The sequence below is a fragment of the Pleurodeles waltl genome, chromosome 2_2, assembly GCF_031143425.1.
Source record: "Pleurodeles waltl isolate 20211129_DDA chromosome 2_2, aPleWal1.hap1.20221129, whole genome shotgun sequence".
NCBI classification, from domain to species: domain Eukaryota; kingdom Metazoa; phylum Chordata; class Amphibia; order Caudata; family Salamandridae; genus Pleurodeles; species Pleurodeles waltl.
Window position 1 is genome coordinate 190,311,236 of NC_090439.1, and position 15,633 is coordinate 190,326,868.

The window sequence follows — 15,633 nt, forward strand, 5'->3', positions numbered from 1 at the left end:
AGATGGACGAGAGCCGAAGAAGGAGCAGAACAAACAAAGACGTCGACGAAGGGAAAGAAGAAAACGCAACGGACGGCTGTGGATCCGACGTCCCTGACAGAGACCCAGAGTCCAGCACCAGCTCCGAGATAGGCGCCCAGCGCGAACTCCGGCCACGCTTAGTGAAAAGGAGGGAAGGGGGTACGGGAGAAGGGTAAGAACGGTATTTTTCTTGTGTTTTCTTTAGGAAGGGAGGTGATGGGATGGCACCAGCACAGTTAAAGGGGACACAGACGAAGGGTGTTTAGGGGGATCTGTACGAAACACGGAGGTATTAGAAGGTCACATAATCTGAACCAGGAGGCAGAAAAGGGGGAAAAGGACCAGAGAAAGAAGGCGGTCTTAGTGTTAAAGACCAGACCTATAATACACTAGATAAAGCTGGACATGGGAGAAGTGTGAGCCCAGACAGACCCTAAAGAAGAGAACCGGGGAACAGGGTAAACAGATAAAGAGGAAAAGGAACAGCTGTAGAAAGAAGCTGAAAGCACAAAAGAAGAGAAAAATTAAAAGAAGAGAGAGAAGAAGAGGCAGCCAGCATAGGGCATAGAAAAGGCAAAGGAGAGCCAGACAGAGATTCAGAGAGGAGACAAAGAACAAGGGGGGGGAAGAACATCAAATAGGAAAAACAAAACCATAGCAAAGGATAGACTACTTACCAGTCTTTTTGTCGCTCTTGTTCCCACATGCGCCTCCTGGGAGCCCTGAAACGAGAAGACGAGGAGAAGAATTAAAGAGACAGTCATCGTATATATGGGGAAAATAGAACCACGTGGACCATACCTTTAACTGCAATAAAAAGTCACCTTATCATTCGACCACTTACTACGTGTCCTCATTGCGCCGCCCTGCTACAGGACAACACAAACCATATACTAAGAAAGTGGAATGCAAACCACAAATGGACCCGTAGGCTAGTGTAGTGTGTAGAGGGTTGCTGGGAGTGTAAGAAAACACTAAGGGTGTCCAAGATACCCCACCCCAAGACCCTGGAAAGTAGGAGTAAAGTACTGCTATTTCCCCAGAAACACACTAAAGTTGTGATAAGGGATTTTGCAAAGACCACAACAGACTGCAAAGCACTGAAAACATAATCCTGGACCTGAAGACCTGCAAAGGAAGGGGACCAAGTCCAAGAGTCGCAAAAGTGTCCGGGGGCGGGGCAGGAGCCCACTAAACCCCGGATGAAGGTGCAAAATGTCTGCCTCCGAATGGAAGAAGCTGAAAATTCTGCAACAAGGAAAGGTGCTAGGAACTTTTCCTGTGTGCAGAAGATGTCCCACGGCGTGCGGAGGATGTAGAGTTGTTTTCTTGGTAAAATACCGCAAACAAGCCTTGCTAGCTGCAAGAGTCACGGTTAGAGAAAAAGGGTGCTGCCCGGGCCCAGGAAGGACCAGGATGTTGCCACTTGGGAGAGGAGACAGAGGGGGCCCTCAGCAACATAGAGAGCCCACGCACAAGCAGGAAGCACCTGCAGAAGTCCTTGAACACGGGTTCAAGAAGTCTGAACACTGCGGTCGTCTCAACACTGCAAAAGGAGGTCCCACGCCACCGGAGATCAACTCAGGGAGCTGAGCATCGCAGTTAGAGTGCTGGGGACCTAGGCTTGGCTGTGCATGCAGGATTTTGTGGAAATGTGCACAGAAGCCCTTGAAGATGCAGTTCACACGGTGCACAGGTTTACTGTCTGGAGAGGGGAGGCAAGGACATACCTCCTCCAAATTTGGACAGTTGGACCACTGGACAGTCTGGGTCTCTTGGGTCACCCACCTGTGTTCCAGTGGCCATGCTCGTCAGGATGAGAGAGGTCCCAGAGTACTGGTGAAGCTGAAGTTTGGTGCCTGCTGAAGCGGGGGAAGATTCCGTCGACCCACAGGAGATTTCTATGTGGCTTCCAGTGCAGGGTGAAGGCAGGCAGCCCCCAGAGCATGCTCCACCAGGAAACAGTAGAGAAGGCTGGCAGGATTAGGCGCTACCATGTCGCTGGTAGTCTTCTGGCTACTTTGTTGCAGTTTTGCAGGCATCCTGGAGCAGTCAGCGGTCGATCCTTGGCAGAAGTCGAAGAGAGAGGTGCAGAGGAACTCTGGTGAATTCTTGCAAGTCGTTATCTGAGGAAAAAGACCACTGGGGAGACCCTAAATAGCCCTCAGAGGAGGATTGGCTAGTCAGGTAAGCACCTATCAGGAGGCAGATGCAGTTAGTCACTACACAGATATACACATTCAGGCCACAAACTATGAGCACTGGGGTCCTGGCTAGCAGGATCCTAGTGAGACAGGCCAAAAAAAACTTACATACATACAAAAAGTGGGGAAACATGCCAGGCAAGATGGTACTTTCCTACACAACCCCGTCCCCCCTAATGAGGGACAATAAGGCTAGCCTTGCCCAGATGAGTCTTCATTGTCTAAGTGGAAATATCTGGAGAGTCTATCTGCACTGGAGTGGGTACTCCCAGGTCTATGTTCCACTGTATAGTCCATTCCATGTAGGGAGATGAACCACCTCAACAATTTAGGGTTTTCACCTTTCATTTGTTTAAGCCATAATAGAGGTTTGTGGTCTGTCTGAACAGTAAAGTGAGTACCAAAGAGGTATGGTCTCAACTATTTCAAGGCCCATACCACAGCAAAGGCCTCCCTCTCTATGGCAGACCAACGCTTTTCTCTAGGGGTCATCCTCCTGCTGATAAAAGCAACAGGTTGATCCTGGCCCTCAGTGTTAAGCTGTGCTAGAACTGCCCCTACCCCTAATTCAGAAGCATCAGTTTAAACTATGATTCTTTTGGAGTAACAAGGGCTTTTTAGGACAGGTACAGAGCACATGGCCTATTTGAGCTCATCAAAAGCCTTTTGACCGCTAGCTGTCCATAATACCTTTTTAGACATCTTCTTTGATGTGAGGTCATTAAGAGGGGCAGTTATACTGACATATTTCTTTATGAACCTCCTGTAGTACCCTGTGAGGCCTAGGAAGGCTCTCACTTGGGTTTGAGTTGTAGGGGGAGCCCATTCCATAATGGTTTGGATCTTCCCCTGCAGTGGTGCAGTCTGTTCCCCACCTACCAGGTGGCCCAGATAGACCACTTGCCCCTGCCCTATCTGGCACTTTGAGGCCTTCAAAGTGAGGCCTGCCTTTTGCGGGGCCTCCAAAACTTTCCACAGGTGGACCAGGTGATCATCCCAAATGGAGCTAAAGAGAGCAATATCGTCTAGATATGTTGCACTAAAGGCTTCCACTCCTTGGATGACTGTGTTCACCAACCTTTGAAAAGTGACAGGTGCATTCTTCAATCCAAAGGGCATAACAGTGAACTGATGGTGCCCTCCAATGGTTGAAAATGCTGTCTTTGGTTTAGCATCTTCTGATAATTTAATCTGCCAAAACCCTGCAGTTAAATCAAAAGTGCTTAAACACTTGGCAGAAGCCAGTGTATCTATCAGCGCATCTGCCCTGGGTATAGGGTATCAGTTTTTGTTACTTGATTGAGACCCCTATAGTCCACACAAAACCTCATTTCCTTTTTTCCATCTTTACCATGAGGTTTGGGGACAAGCACCACTGGGCAGGCCCAGGGGCTTTCAGAAGGTTCAATCTCTCCAAGATCCAACATGTTCTGTACCTCTTGTTTAATACAGTCTCTGACATGGTCAGGCTGTTTATAAATTGTACTTTTGACAGGTAAACTGTCTCCAATATTAATTGTGTTGCCCCTAGGCCTATTGCATCCTATTGTATTCTACAGAGTTTGCACTACTTTCTGATTGTTTTACTTACCTGATTTGGTCTGTTGTGTATATTTTGTGTATTTTACTTACCTCATAAGGGAGTATCTCCTCTGAGATATTTTTGGCACATTGTCACTAAAATAAAGTACCTTTATTTTTAGTAACTCTGAGTATTGTCTTTCTTATGATATAGTACCTAAATGAAATAAGTGGTATAGCAGGAGCTTTGCATGTCTCCTAGTCCAGCCTTGGCTGCTCTGCTATAGCTACCTCTATCAGCCTAAGCTGCTAGAACACTACTACTCTACTAATAAGGGATAACTGGACCTGGCACAAGGTGTAAGTACCATTGGTACCCAATATAAATCAGGCCAGCCTTCTGCACTTGGACACTGCACAATTGTGTAGTTGTACTCTTGCAATCATAGACCCCAATGTTCATTTTGTGGAGGCATCATGGCTTTAGGATTGCTAAAAATAGTCAGCAATGCTTGATGATCTGTCACAAGCATTTAAGGTTTTCCGTTCAGGAACACATGGAAATGTTCACAAGCCCACTCCACTGCTAAACCTTCCTTTTCTGGTTGTGAATAAGCATGTTCAGCCTCAGAGAAAGTTTTTCTTGCATAGGCCACAGTATGTCTTCTAGCATTTAGCCGTCCACTGTGTTGTGGAAGGATATCGCCTAATCCAAAAGGGCTAGCATCAGCAACAACTTCAGTATGCAGCTGTGGGTCAAAATATGCCATTTGAATAGCATTTTCAATAGCTTGTTTAATTCTCTTGAAACTTTGCTCGCATTCATGTGACCAGAGAAATTAAAAATTATTTTTTGTCAACTCTCTCATTGATGCATTCACAGCGGCAAAGTCTTGCATATATCTTGAACAGTAACTGGCCATGCCAAGGAATGAACATAAAAAGGGAACATATTGTGGGGGCTGGCAGTTGACAATGCTTGTACCTTAACTGGATCAGATGTCTTGACCCCATTAGAAAAGATACGGCCAAAGAACTTTAGATTTGTCTTATTGAATTCACATTTCAGCATTTAGCATGAAACCTGCATCAACACGTAAACTACACACTTATCTTAAAGCTTTGTCATGTTCCTTTTGGGTAGCTCTGAAAACCAATTTATCATCAATATAGTTGAAAGCATTTACAACAGGTGTATGATGCGTCTAATGACATCTTGAAAAATCTTGTCAGCTGATGACTCACGAAAACTAAGGGCCTGATTTAGATCTTGGTGGAGGGGCTACTCTGTCCCAATGGTGATGGATATTCCGTCCGCTGAAATCTAAACACCATTGTTTTCTATAGTATTTAGATTTTGAAGGATGGGATATCCATCACCGTTGAGATGGAGTAACCTTTTTTCCCTAAATCAGGCCCTAAGGCTTTTGTATCCAAAGACTAATATGTGTAGAAAAGGTTGTAATGTACCTACAATTTTCCTTACGTTTCAACTGATGATACCCTTTATTTAAATCAAGCTGAGAAAATACCTTTTTCACTGTTCAATTTTGTCATCATGTCAGCGATGTGCTGGATGTCGTTCTCTTTCAAATGCCTTGTTCGCTTGAGGCATAGTGACACAGATACATACAACTCCATCACTTTCCTCTTTGGGCACTGCCACTATGGAAGAAACCCACGACGTAGGACCAGTAGAACGCTCAGTGATCTCATGTTTCGAGTTTCTTTTCAACATCTTCTGGTGAATTAAATGCCATTCTCCTGTGTCTTTGATCAACAGGAAGAACATCCTCATTTATATGCGACTGTACTTTCATAGTTTTCCTAACCCATAAAATAATAAAGGGAACTCACTTACTATTTTGTGATGAGCATTCATATTGTAATTCACTGATATCAGTCCCAGAAACTGAGTAGATAGGCACTTGACTCTTTACCTTGAATTCCATGAATGGGTACTTGCACTTTTGTTTTTTTGTGCTTCATAGTCACTATGAATTAACCTTTACTTTTTGAAGGTGCGGATGCAGCCCATTTTTACACTTTGGTTTTCAATGGCATCAGTTATGGTAATCAAGATAGTTCATTATATTTCTCCTCAACCATAATATTTATTGATGCACCTGGTCGATGATAAAAGGTATTGTACAACCATTTATTTTCAGTGTAATCTTTGGAGAATGTTTGAATGATTTGAGTGCTTTCTCATATCGGCTTTTCCTTGACTGGTACTTCTCTTCACATGCCACCAGTCCAGCTTGATTTTGATATGTCTCAAATGATGTTGCAGCTTGGCACTGTGGGCACGCATCGAACATCGTTTCTAAAACATTTGGTTGCCCATTTTGTGTTCTGCCATGACACATTCACTTTTTCTTTTGCTTTGCAAACCGTCACAAAATGGTTCTCTTTACCACAGTCTTTGCATATCTGTCCAACGGCGGTACATTTACCTTCATGTGGAAACGACAATAATTTATTTTTCTGTGGAAACATCACATTGTGTCCTTCAGCTTTGTGTTTCTGCTTACTTTTCATGTTCATGACTGACTCACTTTGGGCACCTCGTGGCCCCATGTCAGCATGCTGTTCAGCTCTGGCAGCCATTAGAACTCAATCCAGACTAAGAGTTTCTCTCAGCATTCATTGTCTGAATGAATCTGACAAGCATCCGTCAATAAGTTTAAGACATATTGCTTCTTCATCATTAAACTGATTCAATCTGTATTGTTTTATGAGCATATCCAGTCTCTGAACAAATTCTTCTATGGTTTCACCAACTCTTTGTCGTTCCTGAAAATAAGCCTTTTGGAATCTACATTTGGCACTAGATTGAACTTGAGATTCAAGTCTTCTTTGATTTGACAGTATGTAACTTCATTAGTTTGCAGCATTTTCTTTATGACTTTTTCTACGCCATCACCAGCAAGATTTTTGTGGTATTTGATAATTGTTTTGTTATCTGTTTCTTCTAGCGCATTAATGATATCGTCAAATGTCTCTATCCAAGCAGTCCATCTATCTCTGCTTTTTGGTGGTACTGCAGGGTGGTGGTAAAAAAAAAAGAAAAAAACAAGCAATTCACTGGAAAATAATCGAAAAATAAAATGTGATTGAGGTCAGAGATATGCTATGTGTCCTGCATATTGCAAAATGTTAAGCCCATTATCACTTATTTGGTCATTGACATTTGGGTACAAATGTATCTTGTCGAATTATGTCTAGTCCACAGCATCTACAGCGCTTTGCCACACTTTTTTAGGTCATCACTGATGTTATGAATGATGTAATTTTACATGTTGTGGTGGGTGAAGTAATATGTGAGGTCATAAGCAGCGCATGGTGGGTGTGCAAATTCTAGTTATTTAACTAAATGATTAATTGGAAAAGTTCAGTGATGTTTGTTTTTTAAATATTAGTTCATGTCGCATTTAGTCACCTATCTATAGCTTAATTTTAATCTATGATTTTTTCAGTGAATTTCTTTTTTTTATTTTTTTTACTTAAGTTAAGATCTTGTCACCATATTGTCGTGTCTTGTGAGCATGTATGATGGAACCTTTTTGAATCCTGAAAGGCTCAGTACAATGATGACGTAAGTTTTAGAAAGTAGTGAATGCAGGGTTAGAAGTTTGAGTTTGTGGTTAGTCAGTGAATAATAAAGATGTGTAATACATAGCTCTGTGTGTGGTGCAGTCATTGGTGGGTACCCAGACTTCGTAGGATGCTACAACTGGTAATGAAATAGGGGATAAGTAACCAAATGATCAACAGTGCTCTTCCATAGAGTTTTCTGAGGTCCAAGCAAACTGCTTGTGTGTGCCATGTGTGCCTTCTTCAAAGTGCGGAATCAATGGTTGGCATTTCTGAAGTCAAAGCACAACTCCAGCCAATGTAAAGCGTATGGGTTACTTATCCCCTATCTCGTAGCCAGTTCTAGCGTCCTCCGCAGCCTGGGTATCCATCAATGACTACCAATATTCTGAATCTGAAATTCTGAATGGACTTCCACTTAATTTAGAATGTGTGGTGCAAACCTAGGCGCTGTCCCTCACTGGAATCCTGCCCATCCATGTTCATGTGCAGCAAGAAGCAATTCCAATGGTAATGAATAGGGCACAAAAGGAGAGTAAGTAAGCATTACATAATTACTTTTTATGTGTTTCTATGTGTTACTGTCCACAGTGCTTAATTTGTAAATAAAAAGGTGCCGGTGCCCAGAGCCCTCCTTTTAAACACGCGGCTGCTGCAATTAAATGCGGGAACACGTAATACTGAGACAGCAATCCTGAAGCCATCTCGGGCCTCTTTAATCCACAGAAAGTTACTGCTTGCCCCTTCAGCTCACCCTTTCAGCTTTCTGCTTTCTCCCTTTGTGACTCTTTTTCGTTTTTCCCTTCATTCGTCTTTCCTGTATGTGCCTTTTGTTCGGAGCAAATGCTTGAGGCAGAAGAGCAAGCCCCGGCCCTCAAAAATAAGTGCTGGTGCTCAGCACCGGAAACAACAAGCACAAATTAAGCACTGACTGTCCAGTATGTTGTATAGCACTCAATTCAGCTGATGCTATTCACAGCTCCTGAGAAACCACGTCTGGGAAAAACAGATACATTACTGGTGTAGAATCAGCTTGTCCTCAAGTAGGGCCTTCAGTACACACCCTTGTGTGTGTATATGCAGCGAATAGCAACTTCACCCAGGGAAAGGCACTTTATTTTTAGCTAGATCTGACATATGATTTTTTTAGGAGAGGGGAATGAAGATGTGAGCAGTGAGAGGGCAATAATTTTTCAGAGGAGAAAGCGAGAACTGTCAATAAAAGGGGTGTTGATCGGTTCGAGTAGTCAATGCCTGGTTGCATCACACTCATTTCATCCTTGCCCTGTGCCTCTCGATGAAGCCTTGTCTGCCCATCTCTATCTTTATCACAGCTTCGCCCCTCTCTCTCTTTGCCTGCTCATATCTGCCTTTTCCAACGCCATCAACTCCTATCTCACAAGCGCTACCTCTTTAATCCGTCTGTGTTCTTCTATCCCTTTCACCTGTTCATATAGTGGTCTGTCCACCTCTATCTTTTTGACCCCCCAGTCTTTTGTTCATTTCTAGCCATTTCGACATTCGTATGTTTCACCCTCCAAGCCCTGTCTGCCGATCATTACCAAACTTCACGTCCTGTTTCCTTGTCTACACACCTGCCTCTTTTATTTCTCCATCTGTCTGCCCATTTATGCACGTTCTCACCCTCCTATCCGTCCATGTTTATCTTTTCTCTTATTTCTTTGTCTTCCCATGTCAACCCATTTCTACCATTCTATTCCTGGCTGCCCAACGATATCTGCGGGGGAGAGCAGCTGCAGAACTGCACGTATTCAAGCATGGCTGAAAAAAATGAGCAGAACCTGCAAAGCCACCTGCAGGGGTCAGCGGGGAAACAGCCAGCAGCAAGGTGTGACAGGGAGAAGGTGAGGGTCAGTGGGAAACCCCCCCCCCCCCCATTGTGAAGAGATTGAGCTGGACGTTGCTGATGATGGTGCTTGAGGCTCAGTGATGCCCATTTCGCTCCCATTCATAATATTGATGTATCAATTCTGCCAACATTCTCTACAGAAAACAAAGGGGAGAGTGGTCAATGGAGACAAGAAGTTCCTACCGGGGGGCGGAATGGAGTGGGAGGTAAAGGGCTCTAGGCTTTCTGAAAGAAAATACACAAGAATGTTAACATACAAAAGAATGTTCTGAACAGCAGGGGGTACGGGCCATCTGATGATGACTAAAGGATATAGATATTCCTAAGCCACTACATAGAGGAACGCTCGAAACAGCAGGAGGCAGGACCAGCATTCAATAGACATCACAGGGATTTAGATGTTCAAATGGCAAGAAAGACTCGGGAAAGGGCCAAACATTGGAGTTCATTCTAAAAATAACTTAAACCATTCTAACAAGTCAGAAACTAGACGTTATAGAAAGCATGAGGCACAGGCACTCCAATGACATAAAAGAGCCCTAGATGTTCTAAACCCGAGGTCGTTCTAGAAGCAACAAACTGATTTAGGCTTTCTGAAGATAGACTAAACATTCTAGTAGCAGGGTGCATAGACTTTCCATATGTAACAACTGAAACTAGGCATTCTAAAGGCAACAGGAATGAGCATCCAAATAATAGGCAGCACAGCAACGCTAAAACAATACGATCTAGATGTTCTTAAGCAGACTGAAGCACCCTATACAGGGAGCAACTGGCTGTTTTAAAAGCAACAAGGAGATCTAAAGATAAGAGGACCCTTCTAAGTGACAGGGGCACCAGAGTAGGGCAGTGCCAGCTCAGGGACAGTGGCAGCTCGAAGGGCAAGGGAGGGAAGGGGCAGGAGCACACACACACACAGAATGATAGAGGGGCAGGGACAGCAATGGAGAAGAGTGAATGGTGTAGAGTGGTAGCACAGGGGCAGCTGCAGCACGAAGGACCAAAGAAGGAAGAGGCAGGAGCATGCTGGTGGAGAACAGTAGGGCAGACAGAGAGGGGCAGGTGCGGCCAGGGCGGGAAGTGACAGCATAGGACATTGGCAGCACAAAGCACCAGGACCCTCTCACCAAGCTCTACAGTGGCCTAGGGAGCAATATCCAAGAGAATACAGGTTTAATTTCCTGCCTGCACAAAGCAGGGTAGGGAAAACTGCTTCGCTCCCAATCCGCTGCTCCATCCCAGGTGGGAGGAAAATGACAGAGCGGGCTCCTGCCTCACCCAGGACAGATGTTGGCAGGAGAGCCAGCAGAGGCCGTGAGGGCCTTGGGGCTCCCTTGAGACCCCCAACAATGGGCATGTTGTGAGTGTCCCAGGTGGGAACCCAGTGTAAAATAATGGCGGGGTCCGGCCATCACGCAGTATGGGTGCTGGATTACATGGGATTTGTAAAGCACCCGTTCACCCGTGGGCATCTTGGCGCAAGGGCCGCTGGGGTTTGGGCTCCCTTGAGCCCTGAAAGTTAATATAAGGAATGGGTGTCCCAGGTGAGACCGGGGCACCCATAAGAAAAATAATTAGTAATAAATGAGCGTCAAGAGCTGCTTATTTATCATTCAGTGCTCCAAGCAAGAAGCACCCTATAATATATATTTTTAGATCCTGGTGGTGCCTCTAGAAGAGTCAGGGAAGCCACCAAGCATTTTTTATGCTTTGAAGGGTTGCAGAGAGCACAATGGCTCCTTGGCAACATTAAAAAGCAGAATACGTCTTCTGGGTCAATGAATTCATGACCCCAGGGGAGCCTACCATGCTTTTCAAAGCACTCCAAGCTGGAGCTGTATGCTCTTCAGCTTGAGGGCAGATACCCCTTGTGGGTGGTTTTGTGGCTGCCTTTTGTGGCCTGAAAACAGAATCCAAGGCAAGTTAAAAAAAAATTATTTATTGAATGTATTTGGTGAATGAAAAAGGGTTAAAGTGACCTTGTAGTTAGGGAATTAATACTCTCTGACTTGACATTAAAAAAAAAAACCTTAGGGGGCATGGCATGGATGGCCAAGATGCCAGAAGTGCTTGGGTAAGCTCTTGGCTGTGGCTGCCAAGAAACTACTCACTTAGGTGTGTGTGACTGTTCAAGTCAGTGCAGAGCTGTTGGGCCTTTTGGATCTTTTGGGGATCTGGTGCCCGCAAATGCTCCCAAACATTGCTAGGCCCGGAAGGGTGGAGGAATCGGTAAGTCGCACACCGCAGCAGCTTATGAAGTGGATCCCCCGGGTCGACTCATCGGTGGCCCACGGGGGAGTGGTTCAGACTGTGGGTGCACCCGTGGAAGTGCAGGGAGACCACGCCATTGACTGCATTGGGGCTCGGACACAGTGGTCTCCTCCTGCTGTTGAGGATGCCAGTCGTAGCCGAACAGCCTGGGGGATCAAAACAAAGAAGCCAGTGCAAACCTCTCTGGACTCGGCGAAAGAGAGCCTCAGGAAAAACGTCAGGAGTTGAACCCCGGGGCTTGGAGGCCTTGAGATTGCAGCATTTGTCTCACAGGATTTTGCTTTGGGCTCCCTCCCCTCTGTGCTGTGTTCCTCCCCCTCGTCCTAAGCCATGCTCCACAGTGGGAAGCCTGACAGCTCAGCAGCTCGAGTGTCAGGCCTGATGCCCTGAGTTGAGGGCCCTGGAATAACCAGAGTTTACACAGGGAACATGGACTGTTCAATGATGGAGACTCTGGTGAGTGGGGGTTGAGAGTTGACTGCTTGTGCTGCCCAGGCCAATATCTCTGGAGCAAGTGTGTCAGCATCCCCCGAAGTAGGCTCAAGCATTGGCCCATTGGCAGAGGTATCAACCGGAGTAACATGAACCATGAAAAAGGTTGACAAGGCTAAGTCAAAATGGACAAATTCAAAGCACCAGTGGGGGTATGAAGGAGACCCCGGAGTGAGGACTTGGTACCGTTGTCCCGCCAGCCAGAGACAACACCTCAGTAATCCTACAAGTCAATAGGGATTCAAAGACTACCCTGGAGACCAAAATATGGGACATTGGTGAGGATGTAGACCTGTAGTGCCAAGACCTGCCCCAAACAGTGGACAGGATGACCGAGGGAGAGGGGAAGATATCAGAGCTGGAGAACACTATCAGGAAGATCTCCTTGGTGGTGACTCGCCTCTCCCGGGACACCAATGTTCCTCAGGACTGCACAGAAGACGCTTGAAACAAGGCCCATTCCAATAATCTCCACTACACTAGATTCACGAAGGGGGTTGAGGGCATGACCTCAGAGACCTTTCCAGAACAATGGATTCAGATGTGGATGAACCCAGAGAGTTTGTCCCCCTGCTTCATTCTTGAGCGAGTTCATCGTTCTCTTGCCCAGAAGCCTCCACCAAGGGCCCCATCCTGACCGTTGCTAGCACAGTACTTAAATTATAGAGACAGACTTGCAGTCCTGTGGGGTGCTAAATTAAAAGGGAACTTGGTGTTTCAATTAGGTTGCATATTGATTTTCCCTGACTTTACCAGCTGGTCTAAACACAGCGCAACTCCTATGACCAGGTAAAGTTAAAGCTGCAAGCCATGCAAATATTCAACATGCTTCTTTATGCAGCCAAATTATAGGTCATCCACAACTCCAAGACTTTATTTCTCAACTCACCAAAGAAGGCCTGGGCATGGCTTATTGAACATGTGTGCCAACACTTGTGACCAATCCACCCCCTCCATGGCAAGCCGCTGTCTCATCTGAGTCACTGGGCCATGGACTCCAAATAGTGAAAGGTAAGTGATTGAGACAGAGATGTGGTGGGCCATCAGAGGCGGAGGCCTCCACTGAATCTGATGGAGAGGGAAGGGCCAGACTAGGGGGCTGCTGAAGCTATGTCCGAGCTTCAGTCTGTCACAGAAACAGATCCAAATCTGTCATGAGCCTCCATTGCTGACTGAAAGATTCTATAATGCACACCAGCAGCACTATATTCTTCAATAACATTAATGATTATGGTTTCCTAGGGGGCAGCCAATGGGTGGTCTGTCCAACCCTTCCATATACATCACCCTCCCTTATCTAGTTAGTTAGTTCTCTGTATAAGTTGGGGGTGGGCAACAACTCCTTCTACAGGGTAGTAAGTAAAGGGAGAGGGAGCTAGGAAAAAATGGGTTTACTTTGTTTGTGTATATTTTTAAATTGCTCTGTGTTATTTTTTGGGTCCCATCGGGTCACTCTCGAGGGAGGGGACAGAAAACCTGTGGGACAACTCAATTGGCTACTCCACCACCCCCATGATTGGGCCACACTCAGAGATGACTTGGAATGTAAATGGTCTACTGGACCAAATTAAGAGGGGAAATGTACTCCAATTTATGTAACCACAGAATCCAAAGATTCCTTCTGCTCCAGGAAGCTCACTTACAAGGCCACAATTGCCCCTTTGTAGCCCTTAAGGGCTGGGATAGAATATACCACATGGAATACATATGTCAATCCTGTGGGGTGGCCATTATCTTACATTAAACACTACCACTAATGAAAACTAAGGTCACAAGAGACGACCAAGGCCAATATGCTATCCTAGAAAGGACATTGTGTCATGCACTCACCTAGTTCCAACCACGGAGACTGTGCTGGACCTCCAAATCCAACTGTGGCTGAGCAGTGTAACAAGTTACATCTATCTGGTTCCAACGACAGCCCTGATTGGGTAAAAGGAGGTGGGATAAAACATCACTGTAGGAACTGTTCAACTGCATCCTACACTGCCAAGAAAGTTGGGGTTACCTGGACCTCGATAGCTTCTATGCAGATGCAATACACTACAACCATAAAAAAACTATTTTACCTATGATTCTGTGCTTAAAACCCAAACAATTATTGACCCTTCAGATACACTTACAGGTATCATCATAAACATTACATGAATGAGAGAAACAGCAACCAATTCAGAAATAAATGTAGAACATCCGGAACTCCGGATCATACAGGAAATGTGAATCTGAACAAATACAACTATAGTCTCTCACAGACAATTCCAAGGTGCCTGATACAACTTGCCCAGAACACCTTTCTGTTAAAGTATGAAGATTTCAGAGCGCTACAAGAGTTCAAGTGATGGGCCTTCGGGGGAGGGCTCAATACTTTAACAATGTTTAGAGTTTTAAAAGAGGATCACATCCCAGGAAGAAAATCTTGACTATCATTAGTCTATGGTTTAGTGCACACTTACCTGAGAGTTCATTACTTAGCCTTAACCACACTGTAACTGGAATCCAAAACTACAGGAAACTCGGTGCAAGCAACTTAACAGAAGTAGAGATGTAACTCATTGAGAAGAATACTGGAAGCGTTGCAGATGGCAGAATCAAGGAATCATCAGAAGGACTTGGAAAACTAGATTGGTGGAAACTCTGGGAAAATCAGGAGACGATTGCCGGGAAGAGACTTGTGCTGGACTTCAGCACAGGGAAGTGAGTGCAGGAATGATGCTGGTGCACTTCGGGAACAAGTTTGAGACCAATTACTATTGCAGATTGAAGGAAGTTATTTATACAGGCAGCCAGGAGTGTTCCAGAAGGACACATGCCCCAGATGGAGGTGTGGATCAATCCAGTGAACCTGAGGAGGGGGAAACACATGTGTTACACAACAGGGGAAATTGGCCTACCCAGGAGTAGGTGCAAACAGTAATTGACATCTGACATTTCCATTGGAACCCAGGTGCATGATGGTACAACCCATGGTTATTCTTAACTATGCACTTGATATTTGCAGGTGCACACTGGATGAAACTTGCATAGCAACACAAGAGGATGGTCAATGGTTCAGACTTCATCAGGAGGGGGAACCCATACAGAAAGCACAGGACTGAGAGGCAACACTAGGGAAACAAGCATGATTGGAATTATTCAGGTTAGGGAGGCTCCACAGAGGAAAGGAGACATGGGCCTGGTGGGTAAAACCCACCGCACATAGGGCACAAGATGGAGTCATGACAGTTCCCCTCCCCAGAAAGGATGACCCTCTGGTTGTGGTTTGTCAAGGTAGCTGGCATAAAATGACTGGATCAGATGAGTGGCATGAACATTACCAGCTGGTTCCCGGGAATTCTCTGCAGGGCCACATCCTTTCTAAGCAATCAAGGTAAACAAGCAAGTCTTTATGCATCTTGAATCTAAAATGCTCTTGAGTTCAAATTCCAGATGATAATCCAAGGTTGCAGGTGGGGGAGGAGGAGCAGTTTGTGTGCGGGCATGGTGCGGTTTGAGGAGGGAAACATGGAACACAGGATGAACAGGCAAATCTTCAGGCATGTGCAGCTGGACTGCTATGGGATTAATAATCTTTTCAATCAGAAAGGTATCAATAAACCAAGGTTGCAACGTGTGAGGACCATGTAATCATAAATTCTTTGTGGCTAGACAAACTTTTAC

General features: G+C 45.3%; 1 protein-coding gene and 1 long non-coding RNA gene across 3 annotated transcripts in view; one reads left to right on the forward strand and one right to left on the reverse strand.

Annotated features, from left to right (window-relative positions):
• GABBR2 (gamma-aminobutyric acid type B receptor subunit 2) overlaps positions 1-15,633 on the forward strand; it is a 3,493,747-nt gene that overhangs the window by 687,591 nt on the left and 2,790,523 nt on the right. The window lies entirely within an intron of this gene.
• The window catches only part of LOC138281587 (uncharacterized), a 531,591-nt gene that overhangs the window by 185,388 nt on the left and 330,570 nt on the right, over positions 1-15,633 (reverse strand). Inside the window, exon 2 of the long non-coding RNA XR_011200904.1 lies at positions 699-743. This is a non-coding gene — a long non-coding RNA (uncharacterized lncRNA). The remainder of the gene's footprint in view (positions 1-698; positions 744-15,633) is intronic.